Source organism: Sapajus apella, unplaced genomic scaffold, assembly GCF_009761245.1.
Source record: "Sapajus apella isolate SASKATOON/1434 unplaced genomic scaffold, GSC_monkey_1.0 scaffold79, whole genome shotgun sequence".
NCBI lineage: Eukaryota > Metazoa > Chordata > Mammalia > Primates > Cebidae > Sapajus > Sapajus apella.
Window position 1 is genome coordinate 3,430,829 of NW_022437019.1, and position 21,436 is coordinate 3,452,264.

Genomic DNA, 21,436 nt, shown 5'->3' on the forward strand with positions numbered 1-21,436 from the left:
GCCAGAAAATATTGCCATTTCACTGCTGCATTCTGCTTATGCAGGAGACAGAAGCTGAGTAAAAAGTCAGGTGAGGCCGGCTGAGAAACAGAAGTTTCAGGGAGTGTGAAAGTGATGACATGGTGTTCCGTGGAGTATTGCGGGAATTCAATGAGATAATGTATGTCTAATCCTTAACGGAGTTGGCCCATGATATCATGTGGTCACCACGTGTTTGCTATTACTAAATTCCAGAATTTGTTATTATTGTTGTTGTGGTTGCTGCTGTTGCTGTTGTTAATGAATTTCAACATTTAGTCTAAAACATATCTATATTTTGAGAAAATTCTCAATCTGATTTGTACATATAAAAAACTAGGATGACTTTTTGAAGCAATCCCAAAACACAAAGCTTATAGGTCGTTACAGCCAAAATCTTTGATACACAAATACACATGCAAAATATTTTTCAGGAAAGGCAGAGAGGTTTTATTTGACAAAGTCATCTTATCACTGTGCAAGGAACTTGGGAAAGTATAATGTGGCATCCCTGGTTACAAAATATCTATAACAAAAAATAAATGTCACTACCGTTTCCGATACCTGAATTAGGAAGCATACCAACAGCAGAATTAGCTTATAAATGGCTAATTTCACATATCCAAATCTAAATTGATGACCTTCAGTATGTGATTTATAGAAAAAGGAAGCTCTAGGGGCTAGAGTAGAACCCTCAGGTAACTCTTCTGAAAGATTTCCCTTGACATCCCTAACTTTGAATACACATGCCTGCACACACACAGTCTAGAACAGAATTATTTGTCTCATGAATCATCCTGCTCCGTGTCCTGTTAAAATAGCAGTGTCACTATGCGGGAGCATAATCTTTTTGCTCTGGAATGCCCCGTGGCTGGCAATCCATAAAGACTGCTGACGAGTCAAACTGATTTGTTCCTTTGAGGAAACTTGGTGGGCGGTAGCATTTCCTCTCCTGAAACTCCTAATGGTCTTCCCAGGAGTGACATCTATGTGCACGTTGGGCCTCTTGAATCGACTTAATATCTCAATTTGTGCTACCGGCATTTCACTTGACAGTGGCAGGTCTTGCAAGCACTTCTACAATGACATTGCTGGCCTCGTTTAAGGTCATACATCTATTAAATTTGGAAATAATTCACTTTTTCTCTCTATGTCAGCCCCATCTAAAGTCTTAGATGTAATCACACAAATCTAAAATGAGCTCAGTGAAGGACCCTTTGTGTACAGAATTTGCTCATTCATCCAGAAAAACATTTATTGAGCACGTATTATGTCCCAAGCAGTTGGTGAAGCACTGGAGATTTAGTAATAAGATAATAACAACCAGATATGGTTGCTGTCCTTCCAGAGCGCAGATTCATAAGGTGGGAAACCTGAAGAAAATTGGCTAGCCCAAAAGGATTTCTTCCTTGAATTTAAATCACAGAAGAAGGGGCCACCCATAACCCTTGTCTGAGTGCTGTGGTTTAGGAAAGATTTTTCCCCAAAAACATCAACTGACCAGTGCTGTTGAGTCTCACACATTCGAATCACTTTCTGGTGAAAGGAGAAAAAAAAAGAGAGTTTTACCAACTTTCTTTCCCACAAATTATTTACATAAATCTTTCATTTGGGTCATTTGGGTCGCGCTAGCCTAAAGTTTGCTGTGCGTGCATGCGTGCGTGTGTGTGTGTGTCTGTGCGTGTGTGTGTTTTGCCAATTTCACATACTGCAATATTTTCCAACCATATTTCCAGCATCGCCTTCCCAATGGCCATCACCTATTACCACTGGCATTATTCCTTATTATTGATCTTGATACATTTTTTAAAAATTATTTTGAAAAACATTATTTTAAAAGTCAATTATAAAAAAACTTAAACATTTTAAAAACATAAAAATAAAAGTAAAAAATAAATTATTTACTGTAAGTAGAAAATAATCGTAAAAATAAATTAATTTTTACAGAGGTCCTAATTTCAAACTAGGTACTACTGGCTAATAAAAGTTCTGTATCTGATCCTACTACCTTTTTCCTAAAATAGAGGTATGAGCAAGTTTAAGAGAGTTATTAGTCATAGTAGTTGCAAACTAAGATACTCTTGTTGACGTTATGACCGTGCCAGAAGAAATTTGAAAATATCTTTCTATGGCTGTGTGTGGTGACTCACGCCTGTAATTCTAGCTCTTTGGGAGGCCAAGGCGGGCAGATACCAGAGGTCAGAAGTTTGAGACCAGCCTGGCCAACATGGTGAAACCTGTCTCTACTAAAAACGCAAAAAAAAATTAGCTGGGCATGGTAGCAGGCGCCTACAGTCCCAGCTACTTTGGAGGCTGAGGCAGGATAGTTGCTTGAACCTAGGAGGCAGAGGTTGCAGTAATCGGGATCGCATCACTGCACGCCACTTTGGGTGATAGAGCGAGACTCTGTCTCAAAATAAATAAATAAAATAAAATGAAATAAAAAATATCTCACTATCCTGTTAATCATGTAAATGTCCTCCCGTACCACTACTGATACGCATTTTGCTCTTCTGGTAATAATGCTGTAGTAATAATAGTAGTAATAATGAAAAGAACAAAACATGATAATGGAATGCTCACTTTATGACCAGCCCTGTTATAAGCACTTTCACACGTAATAACTAATTGATCCTCCCTAACACACTATGTGGAAAGCACTTTTACACACGAGAGCGTGCAGCGCTCTAACTCACCCAATCTCGTAGAGCTGTCCAGTTTAAGAGCAGTCACAGATTAAACTCCAGCTCTGAGTCAAACAGAACTTACTCCCAGCTTGACCATTTATTTGCAACCTGGGGCAAGTCACTTTAACACAATTTTGTGGGAGAAACTGAAACTATGAGAGGCAGCAAATAAATAACATTCTATGCCTGGGATGAGGACTCAATAAGGAGGAAGAAGAACGGAAGAGTGGTCTTTGAATCTTTCTGCTGCCATCCACTAGCTGTGTAAGGTTGGGAGGTTGTCTAATATCATCTCCGAAGTGAGATCATATCAATTCCTGTATAACGTTATGGTCAATGTTTAAAAGTGGCGGCAGTGAAAGTCTAACTCAGTAGCCGACATGTAGTAGGCCCTCAATAAGCAGCCTTATTATTCTGCAGTGTGCTTAGCAAATCCCCATCCTTTATTTACTGCTCATTCTGCACCATCTATTCTTTCAGATGCTTTCCCTTTACATTCTGCCTGCAATAATTACTACAATAATTCTTTCCTCTGAATTTCGTATTATTTATTTTTTAAAGAACCAACTAGTTCTTTAAATGTAATTGAACCTTTTAAAAAGCAAAAAAAGGCTTAGAAACTTTTAAAAACCATTTATGTTATTTAACACACTATATTCTCCTAAAGGCACACAAAGAACACTTAGTAGATTAATTTTAAGTTAATAATGGTATGAAATGAGAAAGGTTATGTCAGCAATACCTAGGAAGCAATAACTGGGAGCATAAATACCTTGATTTATGATCCAAGTGAAAGTGAAAAAATATCATGTCTTTTGTTTTCTAAAGATATATTTTCCCCTTTATGCTGGCTGTCCATAATACTTGATATAAACAGCACCATCTTCTGCTTGAAGATATTAAATCTTTCTAATAAAAAATAAGATATCTACATTGTTAATAGGAGTAGAATGGCTTAACATCCAAGATAAACTTCTCAATTTGATTAGAATGTGTCATATCCTAATATCTGATCAGTCACATAAAATTATGGTAGAAGGTCAGAAAAATATACTTTAAAAAAAGCATAGGAAAATATAAATGCTCCATTACCTCTCTTCCCAGAAATAACCACTATTAACATTTTCTCATATGTCTTTTTCGCCTTTTTAAGAAATGTTTTCTTGGTATATTTTTTAATATAACTATACTAGGATCAGGCTACACATCCTTTTAAAAACAATATATAAAGGTATTTTTTATATTCTTTGAGAAGATAAATTTTTCAGGAACATATAGCATTTTCACATTTGGATGTCATTAATTAAGCCCTTATTTGTAGAATTATAGGTTTTTTCAAATTGCTTCTATTTTATTTTACTTACTTATGCATTAATTAATTTATTTATTTTAGCACCCCAAGTAAAGGCTTCCCAAGAGAATCCCAGGAGCAGCTGTGAGAAGCAAGACCACACAGAGGTGGGGAAAAGATACACAAATGGCAACCACACAGTGCCAAGGTGAAGGAGTGGAAGAAATTGCTCTTATTTCAAATCATGCTTTAAGTAACATCTTTTAAATATATCTTTCTATCGGTGCTGATTCTTCCCTTAGCATAAAATGTTAAAATGTATATAACAGGTTCAAAAGTTGTAAGCTTCTTAAGATCCTCAACACTTCTTATTCCCATAGACAGTGATTGGTAGTTCTCCAAACCACACCTTCACCAACACTAAGGATATTTTTTTTAAAAAAATCTTTGGGCTGCATGTGGTGGCTCACACTGTAATCCCAGCACTTTGGGAAGCTGAGGTGGGCGGATAACAAGGTCAGGAGTTCAAGAACAGCCTGGTCAATATGATGAAACCCTGTCTCTACTAAAAACACAAAAATTAGTTGGGCTTGGTGGTGCGCGCCTGTAGTCCCAGCTACTTGAGAGACTGAGGCAGGAGAATCGCTTAGAACCTGGGGGGCGGAGATTGGAGTGACCGGAGATCACACCATTGCACACCAGCATGGGCGACAGAACAAGACTCCAATAATTTGCCTAGAAGATCAATACCAATATCTTTTCATTTATGAATTTTTAAGAACATGTTACCTAATCATCTAAAGAGAAGACCAATATTTTAGTCACCCATCCCAATTATCTTCTACTCAACTTATAAAAATTATTTACAAATGAAAGATGCTGCATTTGTGGAAGGTAACGAGGAAGATACGCAACATTTACTTATTTCAAGTTTTAACCTTGGATCATGCAGGACCACTGAAAAGATGTCTGTCTGAAATTCAATTTAATCCACATATGATTATGTTCAGTGTACTGTCATCAGGGACATACTTTAAGACATGGTTGTAGATGGCCCACTGCTGGATTTAGCTTATAGATGAGATAGGTTGTATTACAATACCCTTTCATATGAAGGCTCATGTGATAAAATAAATTTCTATCAACATTAGAGAAATCTTTGTTTCCTCCAAATAGCTATGGCATTTTCTTTAGTCAATATAGATATATCAAATGAACACATTTCAATTTGAGCTTTGTTTAGCAAGAAGTTCAAAGAGAAACTTAATAAACCCACTTCAAAAATTATGTTAAGGCATTTCATACACCTATGTGAATTGCTTTAAAATTATTATGTATGTATATAAAATATAGTAATATTATATATTAATACTGTATGTGTATGCATAAATATATATATGTATGTATATACTTAGAGAGAGAGAAAGGGAGACAGAGAGACAGAGACAAAGACAGAGAGATATTCTATTTGTGGATTCCATTTTTGTTAATATGCCCATGAACTAAAACTTATTTGAAACCCCAAAATGAACACTAACAGCACTTTGTTGGTCATTCACGTACATGTGCAGAGGGCCAAAATATTTGAATCACCCAGGATGCATGCTCCAGCCGAGGTGCAACAAGGTGACACTCTGCCTTGTAGTTTCAGCTCTCACACTGCAAACAAGTGTCATTCATTTTTTATATTTTGGGCTGCTTGTGATGTGACTGTCTAAGAGGGCCCCCAAGCATGGTGCTGCAGTGCTGTCTAGAGATCGTAAGCACAAAGCAGTTGTGTTAGAGAAGCTTTGCTTAGACATGAGTTGTAGTGTATTGACCGTGACTACAACGTTAACAAATCAATAATTTATATTCAATAAGATGTCTTTAAACAGAAACACACAAAAAGCAACATTATGTATCGATCTGTTGATTTGTTGATGAAACTGTTGTGACCAGAGGCTTGCCATTTGTTAACTCTGTATTTTCCAGGGGAGCAGTAGTTCCGTATTTGCTAATTCTGCATTTCTGGACACTTTATGGAACAATACTGCTGTGATTAACAAGAATTAACTGTATTCCTTTACTTTCTCTATATGGTTGTAATATTATACCCATACTCCTTATTAATATGTCCACTTTTTTTTTTTTTTTTTGAGATGGAGATTGCTCTTGTTGCCAAGGCTGGAGTGCAATATCACGATCTCGGCTCACTGCAACCTCCGCCTCAGTCTCCCAAATAATTGGAATTACAGGCACATGTCAACACGCCCAGCTAATTTTGTATTTTTAGTAGAGATCAGGTTTCTCCATGTTGGTCAGCCTTGTCTCTAACTCTCAGCCTCAGGTGATTCACCCACCTCGGCCTCCCAAAGAGCTGGGATTACAGGTGTGAGCCACTGCCTTACAATATACATTTTATTCTTTAGTGTTCTAGTCAAAACAGATTTATAATTTATTTTTCTTATATTCTCTCAACACTTTGTTAAAATGCTTGATTTTGTCCAAATTCTATTCTATTTGCTCCTCCTGGTTTGCATAGTTTCAATGATACAACAAATATCTATAGACTACTCTGCCTTTTTTATAACTGTTTTGTAGTAGTAAAGTGAGCCATTCAAAGAGATTCCCTCTCAGTTTTCCAAGTGAGCTACCTAAAATTTTCAGTAATCTTTTAAAATAAAATTACTTTTCTTAGTTCATGTTACAAATACCTCATTGATTTATACACTGAAAGGTTTGTAAACCAAAATCTACATCCCAATGACAATTGACAAATGTAAATGAGCACACGATTCTCACTTCAGGGTGACAATGGGAATTTAAACAAACAACGTGTGATTTAAAAATACGTCATTAATTTACTAGATCATGACTTATCCAGTCATATTCTTTATGATAATGTGTGTCTTTTACTAGAATAATCTCATTATTTTCTTATCCAAAAAGTCCAATCAGTGGATTAGTATCTGGAGCAACAGAATGAATGCAGAAATGTGGTCCCCCCACCCACGGTTGTACAAATTTGAGCAAGATAGTTAACCTATTCAGATCTCAGTTTTCAGGATGAAAGAAGACTTTATTTTCAATGATTAAATAACATAATTTATGCTAAAAAAAAAGTTAAAAATGTTATATGGCATATATTTAATAGCTGTTCCTTTCTCCATTTTCCCATGATAATTGTTATGTTTAAACACTACAGGCATCCTATATTAGTTCTAGTTACACCAAATTCTATTTATTCTTTAAATTTCCAAGAAAATATTTTGTGAAATATGTCGTATAACATGACTTGATGGTATAAAATGTGAAATATTAAAAAAAAAAAAGAAAAAAAAAACTGTTATAAATCACACAATAGTAAGAAGCAACTCAGGCATATAGTGTAGTTTAAAAAACAGTTCAGGCCGGGCAAGGTGGCTCACGCCTGTAATCCCAGCACTTTAGGAGGCCAAGGCAGAGGGATCACTTGAGGTCAGGAGTTCGAGACCAACCTGGCCAACATGGTGAAACCCTGTCTGTACTAAAAATACAAAACTTAGCTGGGTATGGTGGTGCATGCCTGTAATCCCAGCTACTTGGGAGGCTGAGGCAGTAGAACAACTTGAACCTGGGAGATGAAGGTTGCAGTGAGCCAAGGCTGCACCACTGTGCTCCAGCCTGGGTAACAGAGAGTGAGACTCTGTTAAACAAACAAACAAACAAACAAACAAACAAAGAAAACTAGCTCAAAATGCATTTATCTTAAAGGTTAGTTGTTGAGTATTGAAGGGGTGTGTCTATGCTGACAAAAAACGAAAAGGAAAAAAGAGTTCAGTATAATATTTTCAATGGGGTGCTAATAATGTAAGTACTTATGTGGAAATGGATTTTATAGGAGAGAAAAATGCATTAATCTTATTTCTTAAAAGAGACTTGGTCATTTATATATTTAGTACATAGCGACTGTTACAAGCCATTTAAACAGGAGGAAAAGTGAAGATGTCAGCTTGTACTCTACTGATAGGGAATTAAATCCACACATCACGCCACAGCAGGATGCATTGCCTAAAACATATTTCCTATTTAGGTCTCTTTATTTTCTTCAGAATTCTCCCTAAAGTGTGGTTTCATTTTAATAGCATCTGAAAAATACGTACTTTGTTTAGCTCTTATCAAAGGTAATGTTTGAAAGTATTAGGATTTTTCCCTATGATTTTTCATGGTCTTTCTCTTTTATCTTCATATTTTACATAGTGAAAAAGAGACAAAAATCATATTTTTAGTGATGATGAAAGAATCACTTCTTGCATTTCATCCTAGTCTGGTTAAAAGTAGGTACGGCTGTCCTAGAACTATAAGGCTCTACATTTATACTTAGTATTTTATCTGAATCCAACGTGGAATAAAAACCACTCTATACACAACTTCATTAAGCAAAATAAGTCACATGAATATGTTTAAGGTAGATTCCTGGCCAGAAAAATGGCATTTAAAACTTCAGGCATAAGCCTACATGAAAAAGAAAGAGCCAAGGGTGGTCAGGGAACTGAAAACCTGGGAAAACACAGGCTTGTGTTTATAAAGCCCCTTATTGCCTGGCAAAGCTATTCTCATTTATTCTACTAGGGCTCAGAATGACACTCTAAATGAGCAGCAGAGGGCAGACGCCTTGCAGGGTCCTTTTGCAAGTAGGTAGGTATTTCTTGAAAATGGGTTCAATGAAATGTAATGCCAGGCAGCTAGCATGAGGAAGTTCTTCTAAAAGTTGGGAGTAGTTTTCTGCGAGCCAGGCCCTACATCAATGACTGGCTCGTTATTAGCCATAATTCAACACATTTTTGGTTGCAATAGTAAATAATGAAAATGCTGCCTTAACCACATGATGGCAACACATTATGGAAGAAATGAATGAATGTGCAGGCCAGCTTTCAGCCAGGTCACTGTAAAACACCTGAGAACTTCAGCAAGTTGTTCCAGCTTTCATCCTCTAAACTTGAGATTCTGAGATTTGCCTTTATTGTTAAGGAAGTCTTTCCTTTTCCTCCCACATCCCCATGCCACTCCTTACCAGCCTCTGCCTACTTTCCCAATCACCATGCACCAAAAAAAATCTTGTCACTTTTTTTTTTTTTTTGAGACAGTCTCACTCCATCACCAGGTGCCAGACTGGAGTGCAGTGGCGCGATCTCAGCTCACTGCAACCTCCGCCTGCTGGGTTCAAGCAATTCTCCTGTCTCAGCCTCCCGAGTAGCTGGGACTACAGGCATGCGCCACCACACCCAGCTAATTTTTTTGTATTTTTAGTAGAGATGGGGTTTCACCATGTTGGCCAGGATGGTCTCGATCTGTTGACCTCGTGATCCGCCTGCCTCGGCCTCCCAAAGTGCTGGGATTACAGGCATGAGCCACCGCGCCCGGCCCCATATTTTACATTTAACCAAAAAAACTGAGTTAGAAGATTAAATTAGATGATGAGATTGGGATGATGAACAACAAAGAGAAAAATAGGGGATGGTTGTTGGGTATAACAGGGAAACCCTCTAGAAAGCCTCAACAAAGCCTTCATCCTCCATGGCAGGCTCCATTCTTCCAGGTTCTCTCCCATGAAACTCTCTAACTCTGCAGCTTTCTGGTCTGTGACTCTGTGGGAGAGGACAGATGGCTTAGCATAGGCTATGCCAGAGTCTTGGGTCTGTTTTACCATACGCCTTCCTATTTCTTCCTAAATTGACAAATCTGCATTCGTAATGTATTTCCTAACCCCTTGGTTAGAGTTCCTTAAGAACAATAGTAAAGACAGACCCAAGCTTGTACGACAACCAGTGGCACCAGGGGATGCTTCCAGAAGACAATGGCCCCTGGTCTGTGAACTCTCCACCTTGCCTTCTAACCAAAGCAGGCTTGCACAGCCAATTTGAAGCTGGCCTCCAAGACACCAGGAATGACTATCCTTCAGAGAAAGGTAAGGTGTGCTGAGCACTGCTTATTAAATGAATACCCGTATCAGAAGAAGAGTACAATAAAATCCCAACAGAACTGCTACCACGCTAATGGAAGATTATCCCTGTTCAGGCCGCATACCCATGGAAACCTATAGAGCCAGCAAGAAGAATGTGGAAAACTAGCCATGGTAGACAGGTAGATTTCAGACATGTTGCTTGCACTTCAATTTCTTTGCCAGCAAAATGTAGCTAGAACTGCTGTCAATGTTCCTTTATCCCCAACTATTTGTCTAAATACTGGGCTAGGTACATTATTGCATCATCGATTTTAATTATCACCACAGCCTCATGAGATTCCCATGCAGGAATTATATAAGCTGCTCCATATGTACTTTCTAAAGTGACGGATCCAACCAGGGTGATTATTGTATTATGAACACCTCCATCATGAGAGTATTCATGTCTTCACCCTGTCCTTACACCCATTTCTACTCCCTCAGCAACCTAAGACATTGTCTTCACTAATGCCTCATCTTCACAGAAAAACTTCTACTAGGAATCAACAATAAAAATAGAAGAAAAAAGGATTTAATCCAGATCTATTTTCCCTTGGTTTGTCTAATTACTTATGAGTCTTTAATATCTCCTCTTACACATTATCCTTAACCATAAAGTCTCTATACATACTCAATTTACTAAAAATATGCTGTCGCTGATGTTCTAGCTAAGTCAGATGTCCTGACTTCAAATTAAAATTTCATAGTGCATTCATGGTCTTTACAGAACCCTTTAGTTGTTGCACCCCAAAATGAGCCATCTCAGCAGGATTTGATCTGCAAAAAGACAAAAGTAAGATCTAAACAGCAAAAGACTGGAGGAAAATGGTTGTAGGTGTCTTAAGAAAGAACCTGAGATAAATACTTGATATAAAGGGCTAATGATGTTGAAATAATATAGAGAACACAAGTCCAGGGGCCATAAAAGGAGAAACAATTTAACTAGGAACATGAGAAGAGCTAAATGATGCTTTCTTTGCTTGCTGTCTTACAGCCTATATAGATTAACAACATTTAACAGATCAAGAGGTCCAAGTTTTTCCATCCAAAAGCCCTTTGTACTCTACAGTGTGATGCTATGTAGCCTAGCTAATCACAACCAGCACGTTTTATTTCCATGTCCAGGTACCAAATAAGAAAAGCGTGGTGATCAAATTATGTGGTGGGGTGAGGTGGGGGAGTCGCAGGGGGATCTATCCAGGTAGAAAAGAGGCAGATGTATGACTGAAGAATTGTAAAGTCATTCAATTGGGTTGGGAGTGGGAGAGACAATAGCAAATTTCAAAGACAGAAAATGACAGTACAAATTACCTTTGTCCATAAGAAAAAAAAATCCTTTTCTGCACAGAGCTGGAAAAGCCCTATTTTGTGCCCTGTATGAAAGCACTTTGATCGACAATGCAAACACAACTTGAGGCAGAGCAAAACACAAAATTGTAGCTATGATTCCACTCACCAAAAGGGTGGACCTTCGATGTACAATTCAGCTAGTTTTACAGGAGTGCTCCACAGCAAAGCCAAATGACGAAGCAAGCCCCAGACCGCTTAGGCAATTAAAAGCTGGATGTAACTGTTGAAATGAAAAAGAAATAGGTAAGACTCAAATGAGCACATAAAGCAAACCCCAAAAATGCAAATAAATACCATACATCTTCTAAATGTAGGAAAGCTGAAATTAGGAGCTAAATGAACTAAATCGTACACATTAACTCTTGAAGAATATCTTTCAATAGAGGAATATAAAATATGGTATAAAACATATTAACTAGTTAAGTCATTTTGACTATTACCATTAAGATACATTACCACAATTATAGAATATCTATTTGTTATCCTTCAAAGGTGATGCGGTTTATACTACAAATGCAGAAATACACATTATAAGAAAGAGAGAACAGTTGAAATGCATCTTTCTGGCAATATACAGACCTTATGTTTGCTCTTCAGATTTACAAATAATTTATTTCATCTTAAAATGTACAGTTTACTCATCCATACAACTTAAGCATGATTTTGCTGACTTTTAAATTTAAATATATACTGGCTAATACCATTGTCAATAGCATGTGGGGGTCTATTATATAACAGGAAGGTTCCAGTGATCCCAACACAACTTACTCTGAGCGAATAAGTTTAATCATCTGAAAACTAGGATATTATAGCCCCTACTTCACAGAAATGTTGCAAAGATAAAATATAAAATTCCATAAAAGCTCTTGGCACAGTGCCCAGCACGTAATACTCCTCCAATACATGTTTGCTGTCCTTGTCACTGTTGTCATCACTACTCAAAGGCTACATGTCTCAACTTCATCAACAGAGATGTTGGGCTCACCTCCTAATGACTGACGCCTTCATACAAAGCAATTCCCTGCCCTCCCTTGCAACCAAGGTTGAAAAAGGCTACACATCAAACTAAGCCACACCAAGACATCATTAAGTGACTCATTAAGTTCCTCCTCCTCTGGCGAGTAAAACTGGGGCAGTGAGGAAGTAGAAGAAAAAAGAGGGGTTGAAAAAGAGGGACTGACAACAATTGAAAACAATTATCTCTAATTTCTCTGTTTTGCTCAAGTCATTCTCATCATGGATACTAAATGTATACCTTCACATGTCAACACAACAAGCCCCGCCTTGTCTGGCCTAACCGAGGCAGCCTGTAAAATTATTTAATTAGCTGGGAAGTGCCAGCTTGGCTAAGCCCATCTTGAGTGCCCCTGCCCAGCCACAGCTGCACAGCATATTCTTAGACACCCGCCTAACAAGGTCAAGCAGCAATTTCTGACTGATGGCTGCACCTTCCCAACCAGTCTGAGAAGCCCTTCTGCCTTCCACTAAGACACCTGACAATCTGGAATAAAAGCGCTGAGTGCTAGCATCCTGATCTTCCAGGCTGTTGTTGGGGGAGGCTTTTGTCAAAATGTAGTGGGGAGAATGGAATTAAAGCTGCAGTGCACTAGGGTTTGGATGATCTCCTTCACTAATAAGCACAACCTCATTCAATGTCCCTGAAATCCTCCAAGCCTCAATCTTCTTATCTGTAAAATGGGCCAATGCCTACCATACAAAATTGAGTAATATTGAAAGAAGATGCTTCTGGCACGCAACAAAGGATAATTACCATCCATTTTTGCTTTCCTTTTTAAGCTAGTTTCCTTATTATTAATATGTTACCTTGGTATATGATTATATGAGAATGACAGGTAAAGGATTGACTAATCAAGAGTGTGTGTCTTTAAAAGACAAATTGACAAGACTAGAAAAAACTATAAGACCTTGTGTAAACTTGCTTTGTTTTTGTTTTACTTTTTAAGCCTTCAACTTGGCAAGCAGAGCCCAGCAAAGGAATATGGTTCTTTGATTCCCTCCTTAGAAACACTGCAGCCTTTATTGTCTTTATATCACACAGCTTTAGCACTTAATTATATCCTACCTTGGAATAATTAGGTGTCCTTATAATCAAGTCTGTTTACTCACTTGTGCAGTTCTGATCCTTTAATCTCTCTTGAATATTAGTTTGTAATGCTATTAAGAGCCACAATTTAACAATTTTATTACTAAATAAAATGGCAAGAATATTTTGAAGGAGTTCCACCAATGGGTTGAATTTAAAAATTACTTTTATAATTAAGAAAAGTACAAATTTATCAAGTAATTATGCCTGAAAAATAGAAGCACACAGGGCCTGTGTGCCTTCCCAGCGACTAACTGTGCAGCTTTGGGCAAGTCACTGAACTTCATCTGGGATCTGCGTGCAGAGGAATTGTGGTAGAGTCAGATACTTGTCCCAGCTAGATCACCAATTTAGTCTAAAGGTAAGAATTATCTAGAGTGACAAAACGATGATAAGACGACTGTCCCTTTTAGGCAATAGAAAAATGTTATGTGCTTAGTTATCCTGTACAATGTTAATTATAAATTTAAAGAATTTAAAAGCCTGCTGCTAACATGTCAAAGAGAAACCAAGCATGATCAATGTACACAGTACTCTACACTGTAATGATTAAATCACCAGACTCTATACTTCCACTGCCTGGGCTTCACACTTAACAGTCATGTGAGCCTAGGTAAGTTATACTCCTCTGTGTTCCTTGGATTCCGCCCGCACAAGATAGGGAAAATAACAATAATAATATCTAACTCATAGGGTGGTGGTAAAAGATTATATATTCACTTAACACAATGGCATATAATAAACACTAGCTATTAATATTTATTATGATTAGTGGAGTCACATAAAAATCCACTACTTTCCAAAGTGTCTACTCAAACCATATTTTGTTGTTTGCATCATAAATATTTGTCAAATGAATAAACGAGAAAGATTTTTGACTAGTATATTTCGCTCATCAAATATTCAATAACAAATGGCAAGTGCTTTAAGACGGTATCTTTACCAAATGTTATTTATTAGGTTTTCATCTACATTAAGATGTATTACAGCTTATATGTTGATTGAAATTAAATACTTTATTAATTAAATGACAAGGCTAGGCAAACTCAAAATTTATATTTTTTCTGAAATATAAATTTCTGTTACAGTTTATATACCAAATTTTCTGTGATGACAATGCGATCTGATCTGTATTTTCAAACTTATTTTTAAATATTTTTAGTCTCATTATAAAACTATCTAAATGGTTCAGTTAATAAAAAGTTAGTAAACATCATTCAGAACCAATCAGTCCATGGTAATCACTGTTTACACTCTGGTGAGCATCCTTCTAGACATCTCTCTATAAATAAATTCACCTGGAATAGACAAAATTGTGCATAAGTAGAACAATGTTATACATTGATTTTTATTTCAAAGATTTTTCTCTATTGGAAATGTACTTTCTACATCATTGATGCCAGCTAATCTGTGTCTCCTTCTGATTCAAACTATTTTAACTTTCCATTTAATATTTGTAGACAATTTGAGATATTCAAATACCCTATTTAAAAGTAGTATCAGATGAGCAATTTAAAATAATTAAACACTGTTGACATTTGGGGAAAATTTTGGAGATTCTTTAATTTGCATCACTTAGATGAACTTTTCTACCATCAAACATATAAATCAGAAAAATTAAGCAAACACCAGACTACATATCTTACACAAATGCTACAAACGAAAGTGATATAGACAAACCTATAAAAATCCAGACAATAGGAATAAAACTTGCAAGATGTTGTTATCTTCATTCAAACTACCAGCTCCCTTAATGGAAATTAAGTTTATAGGCTTAAAAGAAATATTAACAATTTTCCCTTTAGATATAAAGAGAATGATATTACAATGTGAGGAATGGGGGATTAGTAAATGCAAATTAATTGACTTCTTTCTAATGAATAAAAATACAGATTTCACAGACATAAAAATATGAGCATATGAGTTTCATTCCACACAGCAGAAGTGAAATGACAAGTTCAAACGGATGAATTTCAGAATACTGAAGCCATTTTGCATTCTTCTGTTCATATAATTGTTTTAGAACTTCAGCCTTATTCTGAAAAGAAATATTCTAAGCTTAAATAAAAGATCTCTCTAGTAGTTAATACAGAAATTTTATAATGAGTCATTTGTATATTTGTATATAAAATAATTTTATGACACAGAAAATTATTACTTGGTCTGTATATACCAAAACCAGTCAACTGGTATTATTCTCTCATTTATCTGAGAAATATTTAATTGAGTGATGATTATGCATCTGATACCATTTCAAGATTCAGGTTTATTCTGTGTAATACAGTAACCACCAGTTACATGTGGCTGATGAGCATTTGAAATGTGAGTATTCTCCAATGACATGCACTGCAAGTGTAAAATACATATCAGATTTGATAAATTTAATATAAAATATGCAAAATATCTCAACAATATTAGATTGGTTATACATTAAAAAGATAAAGTTTGGTATATCAGGTTAAATAAAATCTATTAATACAATTAATTTCACCAGCTTTCCTCTCTCTTATTATTTATCATATGCCTATTAAAAACTTAAAATAACACATGTGGCTCACATTGTTTTCTACAGAACAGCCCTCTCCTAGGTGATACTGGTGGTGAACAAAGAACACAGGTGACCTGTGTATTTACGAAGCCTGCATGATTGTGACTGGGCACTAATGCTGTTTAAGGACCTGTGTCAGATGCTAAGGAAGGTGTATGAAATATAAACTGTTGGCCAGGCACGGTGGATCATGCCTGTAATCCCAGCACCTTGGAAGGCCAAGGTGGGCGGATCATCTGAGGTCGGGAGTTTGAGACCAGCCTGACAAACATGGAGAAACCCATCTCTCCTAAAAATACAAAATTAGCAGGATGTGGTGCCATGTGCCTGTAATCCCAGCTACACAGGAGATTGAGGATGGAGAATCACTTGAACCCCGGAGGCAGAGGTTGTAGTGAGCCAAGATTGCGCCATTACACTCCAGCCTGGGCAACAAGAGTGAAACTCAGTCTCAAAAAAAAAAAATATATATATATATATATACACATTCATATAAAAATATTATATTTTAATTTTTGATTTTGATTTTTTAAATAATGTTTTATTGCCTCCAAAACCACTTCTGTTCAATATTATTTTATATATATGTGTGTATATATATGCACACATATATGTGTGCATATATACATATATATATAATATATATAATTATACATATTGTGAGGAATGGGAGACTAGTAAATGCAAATTATATATGTGTATACATTATAAAATACATACGTGAGTGTATAATATACATATATGCTGCAAGCCAACCCATGCGATTTTATTTTGCTATCTACAATTAAACTTCAGAAAGACACATCAAACGTCACTTAAGAATGGTGATGCTGTTAAATGTGAGCAGCCTAAAATACAACTCTGCTTTATGTAAAGAAGTCTCTACTAAAGTTATGGTTGTTCAATGCACCTCACCTCCTTTATCCTGAGGAAAGTGTTCGACCAATGTGCAGTGCAGAACACACCACTGTGCTGTGGATGTGCTCCTCAGGCTCCAGAGGAAGAAGGAGGATGTCACATTTTATTTGCTTTTAAAGGCAAATTTGCAAAGTGGAGCAAGTGGCCTCATCACAGATGCTATTTGAAATTCATTGATATCCTCAAGCTAGCTAAGTTGGATCTTAGGAGGAAAGGGCTGGGGAAAAAGATTTCAAAACATCCAGAGGCTCCTGAAACTTCCCTCAGGATCTGAAGGTCCACTGTGGTTATGACAAATAGATTAGAGAACTGTCAAGTATATGTTAGAGATTAATGAGCAGAGCATAGTGTTTGGTGATCCTGACCAACATCATAAAGAAATTATGGGCAGCCAAAGAGTAATGACAAGATATGCTTAGAATAAATGAAAAATAGCACACCTTGATTTTTTAAATAATATGTTTTATTCCCTCCAAAACTACTTCTGTTCAAAAAGCGTCTTATTCTTATTACAAGGAATCTTGGAGTTAGAACTCTTTAGGACAGCATTTCAATTAATTTAATTCAGAGATTTCCACAATAATCTGTCAGATGTTGGCATGGTTTTGCTTAGAATACGTGGCTTCTATCTTAAAGATGCTCCAAGCCAATCAAAATACAATCATATTTTCAACATTCAAATGCAGGATCTGTGACAAAGCTTATGTTCAAAGCCTTCAAAAAAGGGAAACAAAATTCTGCAGAAGTTTAGAAAGATATTGCATGTAATACCGATTCATTAAGCAATTCTGAAAGGGTCAAATCTTATTTCGCTTAAGGGTTATTTGGTACAGAAATTACTGAAGTTTTATAAAATATGCACTCTCTCCCTGCTTATTTTCTGAATGAATAAATATGAGACCAATTTTATACAGAATCACTTCAACTTGAACTAATAATTGTGTATTGCATGCCCAGAATAATGTTTGTTTCAGAAGGGTACATATAAAAAGAAATGTAAAAGAAAACATTAAATCGGCCACTAATTATAATTAATTCATAGATAGTTGAGGTTCATTTGCTTTTGCTAAAGTACATAAAATAGTAGTCATATGGAAGCCTAGAGTGCACTCAAATGAGTGCTAGATCATATAAGGACTGTTTTAATATACTGAATAGCTTGGGATACAAAATACCATTTTTGAAGACAAATTGGTATAAGGAGAAACCTGTAGGTCTCACCAGAAATTGTGAATCCCTTGCTGATTATTTCCTTTATTTTGAGGGATGTACATGGCTCATTTTCAGGAAATTTGAAATCATTAAGAAAAATTAAAACCTGCCAAAAGATGTTGCTTGGGATTTGATTTGCATTAAAACATTCTGGGACATTTGATTTGTTCAAGAAATATATAAGGAGATACATAAAATTCTCATCATCAATTTTTAAATGTACATAGATGGGAACTAACCCATGGAATAAGAATGCTTGTTAAATCATCAAAAGAGTCTGACCTTTGTGTATGAAAGCTGGCTCTCCTTAACTGATGCCCCATCCTACTCCCTGGTTTGGTAATATAGTAATTATCATATTTAACCTCTGTCCATGAGAAACCCATTTAATTGTTGATCTGATCCTCTCAACTATCACCCACAATATCCCTCAAAGATTCATCCAGTTGTTCATCATATTCACTCCTTGATATGGAGGCAAATGAATTTGTTCTCGCACTCCCTTGCCCAGCACTCACACCACCCAGGGACAGTTATTCAAGTGAGCAGGTGAACAAAGATCAAGTGAGCTGACCATCTAAAATAGCATATCAACACACAGTCATCCTTGATGAAAACGACCAGAACTACAAAATGACAGCAGAATACACACTAACTGTAGCATTCCTCTGAAAGTGATACAGTACAGCAACAAAAGAAAGAGAAGGAAGCTTAGGGTGTTCTGTTTATAAGGAATTTGGTTTCCAAATCCACAAATCCTGACCAGTGTTGTCTACAATGAATTTTCATAGTAGCCACAGTAAGCTATCCAGTCCAGGAATTAACACTTCTGGAGCACCTTTAAATTGGCTGTATGGGCCTTCAGTTTGAAATGAGCACTTTACCAATAGCCAAAATTGATTCCTATCTTTGCATTAAGAATAATTCCCACTGGGCTTCTATTTATCAACACAGTATTAGCCATCACCATGTATTATTTGTGGTTAGCTAAAAATAATGAAATTCTATTTCTTTAGAAATAATTAATATTTCTGTCTCCCACACTACTCATAGATGTGCATGTCTGCATACAACAAATCCTTTCTCCCTCACACATATACACCGCAACTCAATGCAGGCCACTGCAATCAAAAGGAATTTCCTATATATGGAATATTTTAGAAGAATGTGAAGAGATAAAGAAATTAGAAATAACATGTGTTTGCAATATTTTGAAAATTAAAGATCCCATATACCAAATGTCATATATATATATACACACACATAATTATACTTTTGTATTTTCTAAAAGTACAATCATTAAACAGATCAAGCTGTTAGATTATTAAAATAAAAGGTTATGTGCTGAATTTTAAAATATACACAATGTATTTTAATCATATTGCTGTCAGATCTAATGGCATCAATAAAAATTAGGGATACACATTCAAAATCAATTTGAGAGCTAAATACTCATTGCATAAGGTGCCAGTAGAAATAATACCACCCTTCCGAAAGAAAAAAATAAAAGTGACCTGATTACTGTGTTAGTCTTACTGACATGAGCTGTACCCTTTAAAATACAAATTTTCTAGTAATAGTAAATATAACCACACTCTAAACAAGAAATCAGCATAATTACTGTATTAAAAAAGAAATATTTCCAGAAGCAGCCAACAAATGCCTTCATCCCTTTTGTTACCCTCTCCCTAATTAATTAACAGATTGGCACAGTCTAAGAACAAAATTTATTTTCAATTAAAATAAGAAGCCCGTATGTCATGATAATTTTTTGCTACTATTTCTAATGTGCAAAACAAAGGTTTGCTTTTAGCACCGAACACAGTAATCAAAACAAATCCTTTAATTTTCAATAACTGTAAGGATACTTCAAGAGTTGTTCTGGTAGCAAGGTACTACCTCAATGGTTAATCCTATTAAGAACTGAGCCATGCACTGCAACTAAATCCTCTGGGGAATTTGAGGAATGAAAGGCTTACTGCACACTTAGAAGGCAACGACTTTTGTAAAGGGCTCTATTATATGAGGAACAAAAGAATACCACTTGTGTACTTAAATATCATCTGCTTTTCCTTCCAAAATACTCCATTTTTAAGTAAAGATATGTGATTTAAATGTATTTAGAGTTCAGCTTTTGGCACGACTCTCGTTTCTGAGTAGAAGTGCCATCTGCGGGCCCCATGGCTCACGCATAATGATATGCTTACAAGCTGCTTCCCTTTTCTGCACAATGTACCCTTTTCACTTTAACATACATTTTCCATAAATTTTTGAATAACAAATTGGGCCGTGGAAGTTTGTTGAAACGGGACAAGGGAAATGCCTGTAGGCTAGAAAACGGGCAATTTTACTCAAGAAATTGGTGCAGCGGAAAATATCCACTCCCCCAGCCCAACCCTCCCTCAGACCGCCCCCGCCACGTCCACCTACCTTGAGCTGCGACACTTTAAAACTGTAGGGGAAACTTCTTTTCCCCTCAATATATTAGGCCTGTGCATTAACTTGGGCAAACAGCCCACATGCCTGCTATCCATTACACCTGCTGGGTGACAAACAGATGAGAGTCATCATGCAGACTCCCAACGTTTGATCTCCTGATAACGCCAGATGTCCCCCATTCACATTCAAACACAACCACCGTCATTAATGCAACTCACCCGGCTGGCATTTAATAGGGGGAAAAAGTTGAATTCTAATCTAAAATCCTAACTAACTATCCAAAGCTTTCAGAGTGTGAATACATAGGCTATTAAATAATGCTTCAATTTGTAAACTTTCTAGCTATTAAGAGAACTGATTTCATTATCAGGATGGCAACTGGTTCAGACAGGCAGATTTTGCTCCTTTCAAAAGAGACCTGTGCGATGACGCATTTGCCTTCTTAATTTTGAATTGAAACAACAAAACGTACCTTTACTTTATCTGTCGTATGCTTAAACGCAATAAGAATAATCTTAATTGTTGCCTGTAGTTCAAATATACCACTTACTGAAAGGCTGAGTTAACAAACAAATAACGAAAGTCAAGGAAGTCACTGACAGAGAAAAATGAGATTCACCTACCCCTGGCCTAATAGCAGACATAAAACTGTTTGATGATAAGATTCTATTAAAGACCATTAAAAAATCCAGATGCACAGGTATCATTCTGGGTCTACTGAATAGGAATCTTCAAGGTTAAGGCTCAGGAATTTTAAAACTTCCTTGTTAATGCTTTTGAAACCAGTCCTAGACCCTGAGCTTGGCAGTTCCTGGAACTGTGCATGAGAACATAACTTAGCAGCTTGGCTTTAGGGGACTTTCTTCTTTCCCATTCTTTCTTTTAAAAAGAAAATATTTACAGT

At 36.4% G+C, this 21,436-nt stretch overlaps 1 protein-coding gene across 7 annotated transcripts in view; it reads right to left on the reverse strand.

Moving 5' to 3' along the window:
* The window catches only part of TENM2 (teneurin transmembrane protein 2), a 1,283,391-nt gene that overhangs the window by 1,165,650 nt on the left and 96,305 nt on the right, over positions 1-21,436 (reverse strand). For all 7 annotated transcript variants that reach the window (XM_032252759.1, XM_032252757.1, XM_032252755.1 and 4 more), the window contains exon 2: positions 11,418-11,531. The gene's annotated coding sequence lies outside the window, so the exon portion shown is untranslated. The remainder of the gene's footprint in view (positions 1-11,417; positions 11,532-21,436) is intronic.